This window comes from Phalacrocorax aristotelis, chromosome 3, assembly GCF_949628215.1.
Source record: "Phalacrocorax aristotelis chromosome 3, bGulAri2.1, whole genome shotgun sequence".
NCBI classification, from domain to species: domain Eukaryota; kingdom Metazoa; phylum Chordata; class Aves; order Suliformes; family Phalacrocoracidae; genus Phalacrocorax; species Phalacrocorax aristotelis.
Window position 1 is genome coordinate 113,847,759 of NC_134278.1, and position 18,564 is coordinate 113,866,322.

At 41.9% G+C, this 18,564-nt stretch overlaps 1 protein-coding gene across 1 annotated transcript in view; it reads right to left on the reverse strand.

The window, feature by feature from the left end:
- DAAM2 (dishevelled associated activator of morphogenesis 2) overlaps window positions 1-7,375 on the reverse strand; it is a 210,196-nt gene extending 202,821 nt beyond the window's left edge. The window contains exon 1 of the mRNA XM_075089130.1: window positions 6,777-7,375. The gene's annotated coding sequence lies outside the window, so the exon portion shown is untranslated. The remainder of the gene's footprint in view (window positions 1-6,776) is intronic.
- Between the last annotated feature and the right edge of the window lie 11,189 nt (window positions 7,376-18,564).

Sequence of the window (18,564 nt, forward strand, 5' to 3'; positions counted from 1 at the left end):
GTAGTTTCATTTCTTCTTGAAAAGGTTGCTCCCCTCAACCTGACAAGGACAGGACAGAATTGGCAGGCTGATGTGGAGCAACATGGAATTCCCACGTATTTCTGTCACAGCCTTCTGGAAATTTGAAAGAAAACAGATAACAGTGCAGGACCAAAAGCGCACAGAGAGATTAATGGTTTTTCAAGACCAGCAGCCTGAAACACATAAAAATAGCTTTTTTTTTTTTTTTTTTTTTGTAAAGCACTGAGCTTTTCTGGAAAATGGAAGCACACCAAATATCTGTTATTTATGAAAATATCAGCAACAATCATATTATTGATGAGTAAGCCTGTTTGAAATGTTCAGATTTAGAGAAATATTTAAACGCAAAAGAAAACGCAACACATTTCTAAAAATAACTGGGGGGGTGGTAGCAAATGAAATAACTTCTATAAAATTGCCACTGTTTGTAATCTACTTTTAAACTGGGGAACAAGGAGAGATGCTGGTTACTTTTCTCACTGACAAGAAGACACAGACGGTACTAAAAATGAAGGTATGGTTTCTTCATGTGCATTCTGGACACTTAAAGAACTTTAAAATGTGAATAAGTATGTGAATGATATAAAAATGAGTATACAGAGTCCGACCAGAAGTCTATCTAAACCAGTACCCTATCTCCAAGTAATGGTCAGCTGCAGATGGTTAGGGAAAGCATATAAAAATACCATATATAGTCTGATTCTACCCCTGCTCAATCCTTTTAGTTGTTCAGGATTTGGAGATGGGAGTATAGCCAGATTATCATGTTTAATAGCTACCAGTGGACCCATCCTCCAAGATTTTTTGTCTCTTCCCACAGCTTTGTCTTGGGAGAAGGAAATCTTGCCATGTGATATTAAACCCTTGAAATGTATCCTTGCATGACTTCTTCATAATGAAATCCAACCTGGATTGTGCTTTTTGGCAGGAATGTTCCTTCTCCCTTTTGTGCGCGTGTGTGTTTGTGTATTTAATTTATGTAAATGTCCGGGGAACACATTTCAGATCAGATCTTAAAAAGTTAAACTGGACCTGACCACTTTCTTCAAGGATGAACAGGGTACTGTGTCAATTTCTGCCTCTTAAGATTTCACGGCTTATTAATTCAATTGTTTAAGCGGATAAAACCATTGCCCCTCCAAACAGTAAACAAAATATAAAGCCCCCAAAATCAGGCTTGTTCACTTGAATAATAAAGGACATAAGAGTAAAAATGAGTCCTTGTTTATGCTTCCTTAAAAAAGTAATATACCAAGGAGACAGAGAAGAGTTGTTGGGTCTCACAAATCAGCTTTGTCCCCAGTTCAAAGAAGAGCTGGCCTGGCACATGCATTGCCTGAATTTAAGTCATCTTGGGACACAGTGAAAAGAAAAATACTCTTCAACAAAAACAATTGTGAACTTCAAGGCTCATGACCAGAAATATCAACTTCAGTGATTATTACTTTGAAGCCAGCAAAACTGGGAAGTGAGCAAGCACTTGTTATTCAGGGAGGGAGCCTATTCCTCTCTTGCTGGCAAAGTTTTTCTCAGCTCCTCAAGGTTACCTCTATTTCCATTTTCACGCAGTCTAAACACATCCTTCTGATCTCCAGCTCCCACTCCTTGAATTCCAGCAAGGCTTCTGATCTCCTCCCTTTCTTATCTACTTCCTTCTTTCCACCTTAAGTCTCTCTAATTCCTAACTCCAGAGAAACCTTATCACTGGTATAAGGCTGCCATACTCTCAGAATAACTCTTCTGCTAAACCCAAAAACCAGGAGCTTCTCTTGGTCAGATTTGTTACTCCATGATGTCCCAAGTCTAGAAAACTCCTGCTACTAGAAGACATTATCTGACACTATAGAGATCACCAGAGAAGCCAAGATCTCAAGTGTTGAAATACCATGTGAAAAGCAAATTGAAAATATAAATCTAACATGGAACATGAACTTTGGGCAACATACAAACCGGACACAAAGTCTAAGAGAGGGAAAAGCCTGTTTGGCCATCATTAGGTACAGTTTTAACACACAGCACTAAGAAAGCTTGAGGCTGCACCCCAATAGCACTGCTCAGCATGTGATGTGTTCATGGGCATGTGGCTACATGGTTCTCAGCAAATCAAAGCAGGGCACATCCTGGACATGTCAAGAAAAACAGAATATGAGTACAGGACTGACATACCAAAACTCATGGGAGCTTTGGGCAACAGGGGACACATTCCTCTGTGACTTCTGCTGCTGTAAAGCAGCAGTAGCTCCACTGACCTTCAGCAAGTTACACTGCTGTAAAAAGTATGTGAGAAGAACCAAATTCACTGTGTAGATTTGCCCAAGTCAGTCAGCCAGCATTTGAAAAGTAGCTTATAATTTTGGCTGTCTCAGTTTTTGAATGTCTTGGTGCCTTAACAAGACACTAAAAATAAAGAGCCAAAATTACAGGTTACTTTGCACAACTTGGGCCTCAGTTTCTCTGGACCAAATTCTGATGCTACTTGAACTACTTGTAACTGAAACCTGGAGTAAGTTTCCTGAACAATATGGAGGTACAAAAAAACTTTCACTAGTACAGATGAAAGCAGACTTGCACTGTCTGTGCCTCAGGTCACTCATTACCAGTCTGAAGACACTGGGCCAAATATTCAGCTAGAGTATGATTCTCAAAGCTACACTGGAGCCCTCATACCTATTTGCACTGGCTGAGAATCCAACCCAATAAATTCCATTTAACTAGTTTACATAGCATTATGAAACCTAATACCTACACAGAGCTTGGAAGATAACAAGTCCTCAGCCTGATAATGACTCAGAGTAGTGCCAAACAGAAGTAACTCCACTGTTAGGTGGAATTGCAGAAAGATGAGAAATGAATCAGATCTACCACAGGTACAGTGAATGCATATATACTAAGGTCTACTACTACCAGTTTTCTGCAAAAGCCTCAGTTCAAAGGAGTGTGATATTAAGGAACACAACTGGTAAATTGGAAAAGCTATAAGAGACACCACTGTCAATCATCAACAAAACAAAAAGCATGGGAAAACACACGTAAACTTTCATCAGTGAATATCAGAGCAATCAGCTTTCTTTTACTTTAGGAACATGTTGTCTTTGCCTTGGGGCTGCAGGGGCAGGGAAGAGAGGGTCAGATCTCCATAGGATTGATCCAGGTTTGAAAATTCACAGCAACTAAAGTGCTGAGAGCAAAACCTCCCACGCATCCTTCCCCTAAGTGTCAGGAAATGGTGTCCCTGATTGCTCAATCGCTAGGTCAGATGGCTGGCCTGGAGGGACTAGATGGGTTTCTGGGATTCCACTGGACCTTGCGGGAATTTTATGTCAATTAAAGCAGATGGAGCAAAACCAAACTATCTGGGAGATGCCTTCAAGATGCTGTTCAACTCTGCTGTGCCTCCCTGCCAATAAAATATAGTCAGTGCACGCCACATCTGGACTTGCTATGAAAAATTTTTGTGACTGATTTCAGGATGAACAGAATGATCTCCATTACACATAAGGAACACAACTAAAATAAACAGCAGTGATAGCAGTAGACAAGTGATACAGTGTGGTAAGGCCACTAGGATATCCAGAGAATTTGCTTACTCAGCTCTGTGAAGCCATGAGACTGCACTTTGTAACACATAATATAGACTTCTAAACCTCAGGCTTGCACTGTGACTGTCATAAGCTCCAACAGGGAATTGTTTTCTGTTTCACGAAGCAAAACTAAAAAGATATCTGCCTTTTCCATATTGTGTTTGTTTCTCTTGCTTCCAGGGTCAATGTCCAGCAGTAGAAAAACTAGCAATTTCCTGGCTGGTATAACCTCATCTAAGCTCAAGGATGCTGAGTGATGATCCATGCATTCTCATGAGACACTAAATTTATCTCCTGCCAGATCAGTATCACCTTCCCCATTCCTCCTCCCACCCTTCCACTCAGTGTGCAACTTTCCCCCTGAACCATGACTAACAGCCCACAAGAACTTCAGAGTTGCAAACCCCTGCAGGTAGTGTCACTCACTAGTGGGATTCTGAGCTGGAGGACAGAGAGAGGAATCGTGAGACAGAAAGGAAGCAGTCACCTTAATACACCCCAAATCTGGGATTATCTCCTCCTTAGTTCCTCTTCTCACCCTCTCAACTTTCAGCAGTTCTGTATATAATAGTTCTGTATTGCCCAATGCACTTCAAACAGACTAACTGCTGAACCAGGTAAAAGTGTCTGTGCCTCCCAGACACTTGTCTTGGCTGTGACAGCTCTCAAGTTTTCATTGGGGCATACAGGTTTCTAAAAAGTTACTACATTTCTTAAGGATTTTTTTTAATTTCACATTGCCAGCCAGTGTGATTAGGCTGTTGTTAAGATAATAAAGCAGCTTCTTGGAAAAGGAACTGCTAGGCTACTGGAAACAAAATCTAATAAGAAATAAATGGGGGAGAGGAAAAGGATTCTGATATGTCATGGTAAAGCTGCCCAGATCCCAAACCAATTCCTTCCAAGCATGGCGACTTCACTTCCAAAATACATCCCTGCAGGATCAGACTCTGAGAACACATGCTCCCTTACACATGCAGTCAGTACAGCTGCTTTTTCTCCATCTCAGCCTAGCTTGCTTTACAAGGCATGGCATGGCATCCCTTGATGGGGATTGGACTTTGAACAGATGTTCAAAGGCCCAGTAAAGGCCACCCCCATTACATTAGCCAGAACCATGGTTAAATCAACCTGCGGCTGCTTTCAGCCCAGCTACCTAGACTTGCTCAATTTCATTTTGCAGGGGAGATCCCTGCAAAACTCCCTCCACCCAGTCCTCGCCTTTCCCCCTTTACTTCCTTCTCCCTGCCCCAGCAACGCACTTTGCCAGCCTCAAGAGGAAAAGTATTTGCAGACTTATTCTATTACCAGAACAACTCAGCCCATGGAGCTCTGACTCGCAGCAGCCTTTCTTGTAACTGGTTGTTGGCTAAGCCAATTAATAACAGCATGGTGCATTATGTTGTGCAATTCACACAGCTCCTGCTTCTATGCCCAGCTTTATGTTTATGTTCAAGGGTGTCATCTCTCCTTCCAGCAACACAGACCAAGCACCCTCTCACTGTTGAAGAGCTTTCTAAAGTGGCAAGTGCTAGCTAAGTATGTCAGCTTCACGCAGGAGGCATCAAACTCTTCCGGCTGCCTGGGGAAATAAGCTGTTTCTCTCATGGATCTCATTAGAGAAGATGCCAATGAGGAGGAGAGCTGCCTCCACAGCTGTCCCCAGAACTGCTCCCATTTCTACACAGGGAATAAAGAACGGACATCCAGGTGTGGGGTGGGGGAGGTAAGGTTAATTTCATGTATGCAGGACTGAATTTTAATTGTAAAGGAATACAGCTGAGTGCCCCACTGAAAACACCACCTTCTTATGGAGTAGGCTTAGGAACCTCTGGACTGCTGAGGTGAAAAAAAAAAAATTTTTAAAAAATAGTTAAGAATCACTAGCTTTCCTTGGGACTTACACCATGTGTCTATAGCAGCACCTCTGAAGGTTTTTCACAGGGAGATTATCCTTGTAGTAGCTTCCTCCTTCTTGTATGACCCTGTTATAGATAGTTTTTGGATGTGAGAGATGCCTGTTTCCTCTGCAGAAGCAGTGGGTTCTTTGGGGAGCCCTTAGTGTCAAACTAGAACAGGCTCAAGGTGATACACATGTCAGATTTAGCAAGTGACACCCCATACTCATATTAGAATCTGTTATTGTCAGCAGCCTGGCAAACAGAGTGGGACAGGACTTCTCTGTCAGGGAGCCAGGAAATTGCCTGTTGTCCTCATAAAGAAAGAGGAACTGCTTGCTGCACAATATGACAAGGGGTTAAAGAGTTAAAAAAGAAATCCTGCATTGTGAAGTTGCCTAAGGAAGTTGGGTTTTGCCTAGGACTATTTGGGATTTTGCTGTCCTGCTACCAGAACATGAAGGAGCTGAACTTCAGTTAATTTTGTAGTCTTCCAAAGATACATCCTGCCCTCCCTATCTCTCCTTCTCCAACCTCACTCATCCCCTGTCACCCCCATCCACATACAGAAGAGTGCAAAAGCCTGCACCATCAGCCCCTCTGCATACCTTTGGGAGAAGCAATTAAGCTAAACCTGAATCCTGTATGCTGCCAAGCTGGCTTCAGGATATTTCAGAGGAGAAAGAAAACGAGAGGAGAAGAGAGGAGAGGAGAGGAGAGGAGAGGAGAGGAGAGGAGAGGAGAGGAGAGGAGAGGAGAGGAGAGGAGAGGAGAGGAGAGGAGAGGAGAGGAGAGGAGGAGAGGAGAGGAGAGGAGAGGAGAAGAGGAGAGGAGAGGAGAGGAGAGGAGAGGAGAGGAGAGGAGAGGAGAGGAGAGGAGAGGAGAGGAGAGGAGAGGAGAGGAGAGGAGAGGAGAGGAGAGGAGAGGAGAGGAGAGGAGAGGAGAGGAGAAGAGAAGAGGAGAGGAGAGGAGAGGAGAAGAGAGGAGAGGAGAGGAGAGGAGAGGAGAGAAGAGAAGAGGAGAGGAGAGGAGAGGAGAGGAGAGGAGAGAAGAGAAGAGAAGAGAAGAGAAGAGAAGAGAAGAGAAGAGAAGAGAAGAGAAGAGAAGAGAAGAGAAGAGAAGAGAAGAGAAGAGAAGAGAAGAGAAGAGAAGAGAAGAGAAGAGAAGAGAAGAGAAGAGAAGAGAAGAGAAGAGAAGAGACAAGCTGTACTTACAGGGATTTGCACTTGAAAACACGCAAAAACACAAGAAGAGTTACCGCAGCAGCTATACTTACACCGTAGTGCCCGTATCTATGCGCAGTTCCTCCCAGCTCTGCAGTCCTGTAATCCACATAGAGAAATGCCTGTGCTGCTCCTCTCGCTGGCTGTGCTGTTGTAGTGAGGCTGGAACTGCTGCTGTTTTCACTTTCAGACCAGCCTCCCTCTCCAAATTCTCTGACGTCAGACAGCCCTTAAGAGATATTTATGGAATGAACAATCTAAAAGTTTCTCTAGGTAGAGCCAGATTGCAGGTTTTTTTAATTTGTAATTTTTACACTTTTGGATAGAAAACCCCTCCAAGGGGGGTCAGGGAGGAAATGGTGGGGAACTACAGATGTGGTTGTATAAGTCCCTGGCAAAAGACAATCCCTTCAGTCTCTCTGTACTTTTCTGCCCATGGTATATTATATCCACACCCAGGATGTAACTATCTGTCATGCAAGTCCCCATTTGGAAAGCAGTATTTTCCAGTCTCTCAGCTGTGCCTAAACAGTGTTTGAATCAAGCCTGGCAAAGAGGTCTCCCCTCCACATACACGCACACACACACTCTCTACTAGTCGACAGCCCTCTGCTGTGTCCAGGCTTTGACTGGATTTAGCTAAAACAGGAGTGAAACAGCCCTTCCAAGCATCTTGTCCACATCCTCTTTCAGTTTTGCGCTAACCCCTTCCAGCTGGAAGGTTTTCCCAGGCATGTGGGCCAGCTTCTCTCCTAACTTCAAAATACCTTCTGGAAGTGCCTCATCTCAGATGAATACCAGCACAGAAAATTCATTTGATATTTGATCTCTATTATACTTTCCCTATTTGCATCTCTATTTCTATTATTTCTTTGGTAATGTACAATATGACACGTTTCACCTGCTGTGAGAGCCACTTACCGTGTTATGTAGATGAGAAGAGATACTAGAGCAAAAACTGAAGGAGAAGTGTTAGCATTAATGTTAGGCAGTATTTGAAGACTGAAATGCTCTCATGGTATAATCCTGGTGAAGCACGTGACGATAAATTTGGACTGATAAGACCTCTTTGTTTTGCATTTAGGAGCTGAGCTTAGCTATAAGCCTGTAAGTATCAGCAGTCCCGTCTAAGGGATGAGGAAACTGAGGTCTGAAGGTGAAGCGATATATGTTGAAAGTCCTTGAGTGAGCCTTGCTTGATTGCAGACAGACCTTTTTAAGAAGTTCAAAACTTACTCAACATTTTCTGGAGGAGTCTACAAATGTCCTGCTATTATAAGCAACTGTTATTTTTTTTAATACCCCATCATTTCCATTTGTAAACAGTTAGAAGAAGTATGTGTCCTGGTACCACTTTTGGAGATGCGAGTGCTCTTTCAAAATGTACAGCCAGGGTTCTTTTCTGTGCAACTTTCTGGCAGAGAAAATTTACCATTTGGGGCTGTGTGGATTAGTCTTTTCACACACATACGCTTTCTCTTTTCTTCTCTACCATCATCACCTTTGGGCATGAGCCAGGGCTCTTTGAAATCAATAAAAATAATCTGATCAACTTCAAAAGGCTTAATTTTAAAGTTTGCTCTGACATTTTTCTAATGGCAGCTAGCCCCATACATTGCCATATCATCACTATGACCAAAAGCCTTGAAAGAAACTCCAGAAGAAAATGGTGTCTCTTTGAAAAGATTTCCACCTTTATACTTAAAAGATGGGTCTAATAATCTGGCAGATGCAGGACCAAGGAAATGTTCCCAGCCCCAAAGCAAAGGAAGTAAAATGTTTTCATATATAATGAAAAATAATAAAAAGAACACTGTTTTGACAATGCAATCCAAGCTTTGAGCAAGTGGCATTGTTGTCCCCTCTGGCTATCAGATTTGCCACTTGTCTACTTAAGATCAACAAGGATAATTCAGGGCATAAGACCCCGCCCTGCCATGCTGGTGCTACTCTTCTTGAAGATCAACCCTGGAGTTACGTTGCTACCTGTCAGCAGCTTGTCCCACAAATATCCGCAGGGAACTCCTAAGGGCAGAGTGATTCAGGGCTTCACTGTAGGATACCAGAGCTGTTCCTTATGGATAGTTCCACCTCCCAGCAACTTTCATTGACTCAGCTCCTGTGGCTAATAAAACCTCTAAAGCACAGTAAAGGCTCTGGGTGTTTGTGAAGATGAGATGGCTACCCATGACTCCTGCTTTCTCTGTTTAATTTATAGGATTATATTACATCTTCTCCCTAGAGAGAAGAAAAGGAGGAATGTGGAAATCCTGACTATCACACAGTAGTAAAGCATTAATAACTACAGCCCGTCTTACAGTGTGACCCAAGCACAAATGGGATTTATTTCAAAAGAGCTTGCAGCAAGCTTGAAACTGCTGCAAGTTTCAAGCCAAGAGGCTGAAATGCTCTGTTTACCCATACATGATATGGACAATGACAGTGAAAGCTGCTATTAGCCTGAGTCCAGTAGCACATTTAATTTCTGTCCTGTAGGGATATGCTTCTTAACATGCAGTTGTTAAGGTAGAAACATCTATCACATCAGAAGTGCTACAGCATGCCAGTTAGAATCATAGAATAGAATGCATTTCTTTATGGCAATGAAAGGAAGAATAGCCACTTGAATCGTAAATTCATATTCTCTGCACAGAATCACATACGACTCACCTCCACAAGATGCAACAGAAGCCCTTTTTAGAACACACCACCACGATATGATGAGAATGAACATCCCATCTGCGGGCAATCTGTACTCCTGTTTCCTATACAGGAGAATCCTCTCCACTGGACTGGGAGCATGCATGTGGGAGCACAATTTGCTCCATTTTAAACATAACTTATTTCAAAGACTATTCCCAAAAGATACTAAAGGCAGGAACTTTTGGAGGGTGAAAATCAACTTTGTGCACTGCACCAACACAAGCATAGGCATTACTCAGCCTTAAATGACAAAGAACAGAGTGAGACCCTCTGCATCACTAGACATGACTGACAAGAGAGCACGTGTTCCTCAGATCCAAACCAGTCTCAATACATGTTCACATAAGCAAACATAGCAGTCCAGTCGTCACTCCCTTAGTGCAACATAACAAAATAATAAACCAAAGGAAATGAAACCATATTAAAATACTATTCTTGCTGCCATAGTGGCAGCAGACCATTCAGCTCTCTAGTCTAGTACACAGCCTCCAGCAGTGGTTAGATACCTGGTGATTCAGAGCATGAAGAATGGAAAACACACTACATCGAGCAAGTTGTGGGCTGGATTATTACATAAGAATGGGGGGGGAGGTGTAAAGAGGGAAGAGAAATTCTTTCTTGAACCCCACAGTTGATCAGTTTACACCCTGAAGCATGAGGGTTTTTTAGACACTGGGTTTTTTCCCTCGCACTGGTATAGCTATGAATGTTATTTCTGCATATATTTCAGTCTTGGAAACCTGCCAGGTTTTTTTCTAATCCACTGAAGTCAGGAAATGCAAAGTTATGGCATACGTTCAAAAGAACAGCATACACCAAAGCATGCAGAGAGCTCTATCTTTGTCCTCAGATGCACACAGCCTTGGCTGTAGTTTTTAAATCCACCCGGTGATTTTCCTTTCATTTTGCATGACAGAATTCTATTCTCTGTCTACTTTTGGCCTCCAGATTTAATTCTCCACTGCACTGACCAGAATGAAACCACTTATAGGTCTCACAGATGTCTTCATTTCCAAGGCCTGAAGCAGTACCACGGCTTACCAGGTGCTAGTAAACAGTTTAAGCGATGGGAAGGGAAGCTGGTATTGTGTTGCAGACACACATGTGCCAGCAAGAAGGATCATTCTAAGACACTGCCACAGCTATCATTGTCCCATGCAAGGGATTGTATCCTGAATATCCGGAAAGGGGGAAGGAAGCACTTTCTGGCGCTGTACCACAGTGTACCTGACATGTCCCTTTAGCCGCACAGAATCACGTAGAGGATCTTAAGTGTCTGAGTATCATAATCAATACATGGCGCTGGATAAACCCATATTTACAGGTAAGCAGTGAAGTGACAGCATTTTAGTCGCAGCTTCCTCCAGCATCAAAGTCAACAAAAAGTGAGCATTGGGGGAGAATGAGGCTCACACAACTGAGGGAGCACTTCCAATTAAAAGTAGTGCAGTGTTAGAGTAAGACTTACAAAGCCAGCATCCCTGCAGTACACTGTGACTGAACTCAGAGGCTGAGGGACAGATTGAATTCCTCAAACTAAATTTAGCAACAGTCTTAGCCTTGATGGACAGTACTCATACATGGGGGTAGACAGAAGGCAGCACAGGCTGAGAACTCCCTGCCTGTACTGCTGGCAGAAGAGGAGGCAGGAAAGAGTGAGCTCTGTCCCACACAGGGAGTTGTGGCTAGGCTCTGACTCCTTTGCAGCAGTCAACTAGACCAAAGAGAATCGAGTAGGCCAGACTGTTTGGACTGTTGTAAACTAAAATTGTTCTGCAGATATATAATATCAGAATTAAACAACATTTTTGTAATATATCACAGCCCAACCAACTATTCCCAGAGCTAACTTAGATTCATTTCGTTTTCCACCGAAAACTATATTACGAATTCAGGTTAACCAGGGTCCTTCGAGAGCTTTGTGGGACAACAGCTTCTTGGCTTCTTTCACATACATACTGGATTGATGACTGTTAAAGCACAGATGCTTCAAAGAAGCCAGAAAGACAACTTGGGGGAAAAAACCATACGCACACAGTAGACAACCATGCAGACAGAAATGCCACCAATGATATACCATATTAACAGCAATCATCATGTGTTACAAAACATCAGGGGAGCCTGGGTTGGAAAGAGAGTTAAATTATGTGGACTGTATCAAATTTAAGTGTCTTGACTGGCATTTTTTTTTTCTTTACTTTCCTAGACATTCCCACTTCTTGCAAAGGATTTATTTTTAAAAAACTCCAGGAAGCCGAGAGAGCCTATTAGACTAGCAATTATCCTGAGTCACATCCTACAGTGATTTAAAACAACTTTTCAGAAAATCTCCTCTGTGGGTGTGGATGCAAGTATGTCAGCGGCCCACAGAGTTGAACCAGTAAACCTAAAAGGAGTAACGATCTACAGCTAATCCATTACATTTTTAATAACACTGAAAGAATACCAAGGTTGGAAAATCAAAACACATACATTTATTGTGAACATATGTTTCTATCACCTGCCTAATAATCTATAGAAATGAGTAAACTCAGAGGATTAAACAGAAAGCCACTGAACTCCAGACTTTTTTTTTCTTTCCAGATAGAATAAAACCTGGTCTTGTAAATAAATGCAAGTTTGAAGATAGAATACTCATTTGAAGAACCCAGTTTTGTACTGGACTTGGGGAAAGGTGGCACATGACACCAGTATAATCAGACTTCTGGTGAAGACAAGCAAGAACAACAGCTTTACAAACGTATGCTAAGAGCATACTGACTCTCCAGAGTTTTAGTCACTGTTGATTTAGCCATGATTCAAGATATTCAACATCCCATAACACCAGGTTTCTGTGGCCAGAGCCAGCCAACCCTGCTGCCTCCCGCTGCCCGTTACACTATCCTGGGTCTTGAGAAACAAGTCCTGTGGCGACATGGCACCCCAGAGAGGATTGAGTCAGACAATGGGACTCATTTCCGAAATAGCCTCATAGACACCTGGGCCAAAGAGCACGGCATTGAGTGGGTGTATCACATCCCCTATCACGCACCAGCCTCTGGGAAAATTGAAAGGTACAATGGACTGTTAAAAACCACACTGAGAGCAATGCGGGGTGGGACATTCAAGCACTGGGATACACATTTAGCAAAAGCCACGTGGTTAGTCAACACGAGGGGATCTGCCAACCGAGCTGGCCCTGCCCAGTCAGAAATCCTACATACTGTGGAAGGGGATAGAGTCCCTGTAGTGCACACAAAAAGTATGCTGGGCAAAACAGTCTGGGTTCTTCCTGCCTCTGGCAAAGGCAAACCCATTCGTGGGATTGTTTTTGCTCGAGGACCTGGGTGCACTTGGTGGGTGATGCGGGAGGATGGAGAAATCCGATGTGTGCCTCAAGGGGATTTGATTTTGGGTGAAAACAGTCAATGAACTGAATGGCACAATGTGAACTGCTATATAATACTGTGTGTCACCTCTGTGTTGTATCAATGATATCAGAGTACGAGCCTCCCAACCCATGGAAGATCAACTATGAAACAAGCCGTGCAGCAGTGATGGAACGATGACTGACTCGGTATGCAGCAACCCAACGCCACACACCATCTCTCCCACCCGGAAAGACTGATACAACAGATGGAGCCCAGAGTCATGGACTGCGTGAACTCAATGGACATTTTAATGGACATTTTACAGGGAAGATCCATGAACTAAGGGAATGATGTCTGTGTATTATGTTAAAGGATGGGAAGGGGAGGGGTGGTGGTTGGTACGGTTGTATTGCATCATATGGGACCTGGGCATGGTGTAAGTGGTATGGAATAAGGGGTGGAGAATGTGCTGGTTTTGGCTGAGAAGGGGTTAATTCCCCTCACTGTGGGGGTCAGCTACCTTTCCAGCTTCCCGCGCTCTGCCGCGTGGCGTGGCAGGGGGGGCTGGGAGGGGCAGGGCCGTGGTGGGGGCGGCTGACCCCGACTGGCCAATGGCAGGTTCATTCCATACCATGTGACACCATGACCAGTATATTGAGGGGGGGCAGTGGCAGCGCGCAGGCGGCGCGGCGTCGGGGCGGCGGGCGGTGAGCGGCTGCGGCGCGTGCGGTTTGTTCCGGCGGTTCGTTCCCCCTCTCCCCTCCCTTCCCCCCTCCCCCGGGGCTTTGCGCCTCTCGTTGTTCTCCTTTACATTGCATTTTCTACTGTTGTTTCTTTTAATTTTCATTATTAAACTGTTCTTATCCCAACCCACGAGCGTTACCCTTCTGATTCTCTCCCCCATCTACCGGTGGGGGAGTGAGCGAGCGACTGTGTGGGGCTGAGCTGCCGCTAAACCACGACATACGCCAAACAAAACGATGAGACACTGAACAGCTATGACTGTCCTTAGAAGTGCCACTTCCACATTATTTTCACAAACACTACACAGAATTGGGACTCTAGTCCCATGAATACAAAGATTGACAAATGAGTTTTGCAGCCTCTTTAAGAGAGGAGACAACTGCAAAGAAGTATCTTGCAGGCAGTTACAAATACTGACTTTGCTGAAGACGCTGAGAGTGGAAGTGTGTCAAAGAAATGGGCCCACAGCTGGATGGGTTGATCTGAGTTTGGACTCTTTTGTCTCAGCATCTTTAAACCGCAGCAGATGCAGAGACCAGACCCCAGAAGAGGAAGTTTAAAATAACTTGAATTGTACAGAATAAACCAGGGCTGGCTTAAAATTGTCCGTGGAGCACAAGAAGGAAAGCAGGTAGCTCACTGGTGTAAGTGCAGGGTTATATTATGTAATGGGATGGCTAGGCTACTGTTTTTCACTCTATAAAAACCCATCCAAAACTTCACTAAAACCAGATGAGCTTAAAACTCTAAAAAATAACAATTCTCATATGTCTGAACCCACTGATATCCTGAATCCCTGAATGTGTTCCTCAGGAACCCAAAGCAGCTTGAAACAAACAAGTTGGGACGCTCAGCATATTCTAAGACCAAGATACAACATATTGACAAATGTGCTCTAAATTAGTCCATTTCCTTCTGATATACCCATTTATAGAAGAAGACCATTGAACATTGATGAAAATTCGCAGTGGTGAACAAGTTCAGATAGAACTTTGCTAACCAGTGTCACAAGAAAAGGCTATGTATCTTTGATTTGTCATTTCCTTTGATTATTTCAATTATAGACAGAGGGCTGACAGGATTAAACAAATAATTTTGTAGGTTTTTGTGTCATTTCATAAAATTTATGACATAAAAATTGTTACTAGAAGATTCTTGTCCTGATTAGGTACAGTAATTATCTAAAAAACTAAAAGTTTTGTTCCTGCACTTTTTTTTTTCCAAATTAATTTGGCAGGTCCAGGAAGGTGTAACAATTTAATTATGTTTGGATCAGGTTAGTCAAGACATTAAAGTGGCAGTGTGTGTAAAATACATACATATGTTTTAGCCTCTTTGACAAAATTCTTCATTTCTCTGGGCCTGTTTCTTCATCTCCAAAATGGGAATTACAGGATTGTGTGCTTGACATAGATGCTGTGAGGTTAATCTCATTCCTCTTTGTAAAGATCAGTGAGCTCCTCAGACTGGAAAAACTGAAGAACAACAAATTTGTTCAGTGCTTGTGCCTCTGATACACAAGTATGTATGAGATATTGAAGAATAATCTTACACGAAGATGCTCCTTGCTTTATTCTTCTCTGTTCCTGGAGTATGTGATTTGACAGGGTTTCAGATAATTTGTTTCATATGGGCTAAAGACAGCAACCCAGCAATTATTTCTGATGATTGTATTTGTCTTCCTGAATTCTTTGACAGCAGGAAAATTCTTTTAAGTAATACGAGGAAACGGCTAATACTTTTCTGTGTGCATGTCATGTCATATTTAACTAACATAAGTTACATGGAATTAGCTTACAGAAAAAGCAAAATCACTGGTATGGATGTAACTACATAAGTCTTCGTACACTTTGCTGTTTAGGGATGCCCAATGCGTTGTTTCTTAGCACAGGAAAGATGCATACTCAAGGCAAGTGTCAGATAGGCCAAAATAGTCAAATGGATGCACAAAATATAAGATGTTGCTTTCCAGAGACTGTACTTTTTAAAATAGTTCTCACATATACAAGTGGAGAAGGCAATAACAGTGAATCCCACTCCTCTCTCTCAATATAATTTTAAAAATTCGGAAGTACGTCCTTATTCTTGCTTTGAGGAGGAAAGGGCTACCAGGGTGTGATCTGCTTAGTTAAGCTCTCTACATTTTTCTGCACATTCCACAACAGCTGTTATGAAATTCTTCCTGCAGGACTTCTGTACAGTCAGAATGAAATGCTAGTGCAGTGACATTGAATATGGAAATTTCTGGATCTACTGGTACAAATTCACATGCAGACAGACAAACTGAAACCCTGCAGCACAGATACCCCATACAATTCTTCTCAAAAAAGATGACAGAGAACATTGAAATTAGTCTTACTTCTGAAAAAAATAACTTATTTCCATTCTAAGAAGTATTTTTACATCAGCATAGAGGGTTTTATGGATAAGAACTTTGCTTTCATAGTTGAAGGAGCACTGTCTTGCTCAGGACTATTTTTAACAGCAAGCAAGTTACCTGAGGCTACCAGAGATTATTAACAACAAAAAAGCAAATGCTTCATCGTCAAACATTAATACCTTAGAATTGTCAAACTGTACGGATAAATATGTCTTGTTTGATTAATATTTTATTGAAGAATTAAGATGCTAAAATGGAAGAATGCCAGAGGCTGAGACATAAGCAGTACCACCAGTGATCAGGGCCAGGCTTGAGTGAAGGACGGATATAGATAGCACTGTAAGGGTACCATGTTCATGGTTAAAAGGATTAAGATTAGAGGCTTCACTGGTTAATGTCAAGGATTCCAGGGTATAATTTGGAGTTGGGAGAAAGAAAAAGGTAGGTCTAGAAACAGTTCAGGTGGCGAGTAAAAAGGACCCTGTCTGCACAGTTAGAAAAATTATTCAGGAGGAAGTTTCTGGGACACAGTAATGAAGCAAAAAGAGACTGTCTGGGTTTCCTTATATATGTAAGTGGTAGGGCACTCCACAGATCAAGTTCATGTGGCAGTCTTCAGCAAGCGTGAATTATAAAGCCTTCACTCTCAACGAAATTGATTATGGCCATCAGCGGAACTGGTTACACCTTACTTAGGCATAAGTAGGGCTTGGCAGTAATCAAATGGCAAATTGCTATATTCTCAAGAGGACTTATTTGGGGGTTTATTTTCTCTTTATTCTTTTTTTTTACAAAAATACAAGTTGCTCATAAGATAAATGCTCAATGGTCTATAGTTGACATATATATAATCATGCAATATAATGCTAATTACATTATAAGTATTATAATATTATATGGTTGGAGGCAAAAAGCATTTTTAAAGCATTAAACATATGATAAGATAAGAATTATACCAGCTGAAATGATTTGAAAAATACACTGATGGCTGAAAGGTAGCACAGGGCCAGTGAACCTGCAGGAGGAGACTGGATTCATTGTGTGGGGACTGCTGAACAGTGAATTACAACAAATTACCAACTAAGTACTGGCATGATGCCTGGCATACTTGAACAAAACCTGATGAAGACACTTTTGCTTCCTCCCGAACTCTGAAACCTGATGAAAACTGCTCTATATCACACCCAGTCACAGTAGCCCTCTGAAGCTGTTCCAGAAGCACAGGACAACTGGAGCTCAGTAATGTTTGTAAGCAGCAGAGGGGATTGCAAGTAAGTGGCTCCCTTCATGTAGAATCAAGCCCTCTGAGGACAATCAATTTATCTGAGAGACTGGTTGTGAGCATTCTCAGAAATTAGGGAACGTAAAAGCAAAACTAATGCAGGATAATAATTAGGAATTGGTGAATGAAGTATTTCGTGAAACTTTGTGCTGGCAGAAACGCACAAAGCAGCTAACTGGGGCAAGGATATGGTTTTGGCAACAAATAGCTTGACCAGCTTCTTTTCTTCACACTGGTGTTACAAGTCTGATTTTGTTAATATCTCTGAATCTCTTTGAGATCTTACTATTCAAGTTTTTTAAAAAAATACATAAAGCAAAAGTTACAGTGCCAGAATATATACAACGAATCTATGGGAAATCATCATTCTTCCATGTTTCAAGAATTGTTTGACAAGTTTTTAAATTATTTCTCTGGGAACTGGTCTGGCTTAAATGTGTTTATCCTTTGCCTTTTGTTAGCTCATGTTTGCATTTACTGTCCATTAATAATTAATGAACACAACAGCCTAAGGTACTTGATTCTTTTATGAACTGTAGATAATCCTACATTTCAGTCCTACATAATATCAACAGCATAGGGAAAAATGGAATGTGGCAAGAAGCCCAGGAAAAGGCAAGTTGAGTTGGATTGGGAATTAGCTGGAAGGATAATAATCCTGCAAGCCAATATTCATTAAGTAATTTTATGTGCAGTGGAAGAAAAATATGATACACACTTGGCACCTGGAAGCTTTAAAATGTTACAAAAAATATTTCAATAACTGTACAAATTGGTTAACAACTGTGATACAAAACAATTATTTCTAAGGTGCCTCATGCCAACATGATTCTGTTTTACTTGGTGTTATTCTGAAACTCCAATAAGTAATCTAAAGAATTGCTTATCAGACTGTCTAACTGTTTTCTGAGACGTTATACAATCCTTCCAATCATTTTTCCTCTTGCAGTCCTCATTTGGACTACATCCAAATCACATTCACTTCAACAATGTGGGATTAAGCTTCTGGAGGTGCTTTAACATACGCTAGGGCCCAGGTAAGGCCTATGAGGGCATAAAAAAACATCACAACTGTAAAATAAGAATTTAAAATGTTCAATAACTAACAATAAAAGCAGTTAAAAAAGAGTGCACTCAAACTGCCCTTCTGGATAAATTCAGGTCTGTCTTAAACTATTTAAACTGAGGCAAAATAACACTACCCCCTTCCAAGGTAAGAAATGGTTAATTCCTTTCGTGGCTTGTGATTTGCACCAAAATGTATGTTTTACTTATGCAACTTTTTTGGTAAACCAGTCAATGGATACTGCAAATAATATGAGCTGCACTGAAAGGTAAATATTTTATTCCTAGTAACAATTTAGTTTGTTAAACTAGCCGTG